The 931-nt window shown below is 46.3% G+C and overlaps 1 protein-coding gene across 1 annotated transcript in view; it reads left to right on the top strand.

The window, feature by feature from the left end:
- Positions 1-931, top strand: part of sox5 (SRY-box transcription factor 5) — a 78,361-nt gene that overhangs the window by 55,765 nt on the left and 21,665 nt on the right. The window lies entirely within an intron of this gene.

Below are 931 nucleotides of genomic sequence, written 5' to 3'. Positions count from 1 at the left end.
TAAAAAGGAGTGAACCAAAGTGCTGTGACACCGGGAGCTCAGGTCAAAGGTCAAGAGGCCGTCTGTGGGTCTGCGTCACAGATGAACCTCGAGACGTTTTGGTCTGAAAACTCAAGTTCTTCTTCTCATTCAGTCACTCTTTAAAACAGATACTGATTAGACTTCTAATCACACACTTTGTCTGCAGCGCCCCCTAGCCCTAAGATAGAACTATTGATCCACTGGATTAACCCACTGACACCTGAAGGGGCGTCGACTGTAACTCTGTGATCGTTTTCTTTATGGATTCCAGACCAAAGATATAATAATATAAAAAATATAATAATTCATCGTTTCAGCTCTGCTCGGTATGAAATCTGTTTCTCACATATGCAAAAAAAGGTTTGGTACAAAAGCCTTCCAAAGGGGGGGCAGTAAAACAGTACTGGGGTAACTTTTTACACACAACAGTATGAAAGACGGACAACAACAACAACAACAACAACAACAACAACAACAACAACAACAACAACAACAACAGGTTCTCCTCTTTATCCTGATTGGTTCCCCTTTTCTCCCTCCTTTCCTCCTGCTCACTTCCTTCCTCTTCCAACGGTCAGTCAGTCAGTCGGTCGGTCAGTCAGTCAGTCGGTCGGTCAGTCAGTCGGTCCATCAGTCAGTCTGTCCATCAGTCAGTCAGCCCGTCAGTCAGTCAGTCGGTCCATCAGTCAGTCAGTCAATCAGTCAGTCAGTCAATCAGTCAGTCAGTCAATCAGTCAGTCAGTCAATCAGTCAGTCAGTCAGGTCAGTGTTTCTGTGTTGGTTTTGGCAGAACGATGTTTAGTGCAACCATCTGTCTCCTACTTTTCTCTTTTTCTCTCCCTCTCTCTCTCCCCCTCTCTCCCCTCCTCTCTCTCTCTCCCTCCCTCCTCCCCCCCCCTCTCTCTCCCTC

The sequence above is a fragment of the Cynoglossus semilaevis genome, chromosome 8 (genome assembly GCF_000523025.1).
Source record: "Cynoglossus semilaevis isolate Cse_v1.0 chromosome 8, Cse_v1.0, whole genome shotgun sequence".
Lineage (NCBI taxonomy): Eukaryota > Metazoa > Chordata > Actinopteri > Pleuronectiformes > Cynoglossidae > Cynoglossus > Cynoglossus semilaevis.
This window is presented reverse-complemented; position numbering and strand designations above follow the sequence as displayed.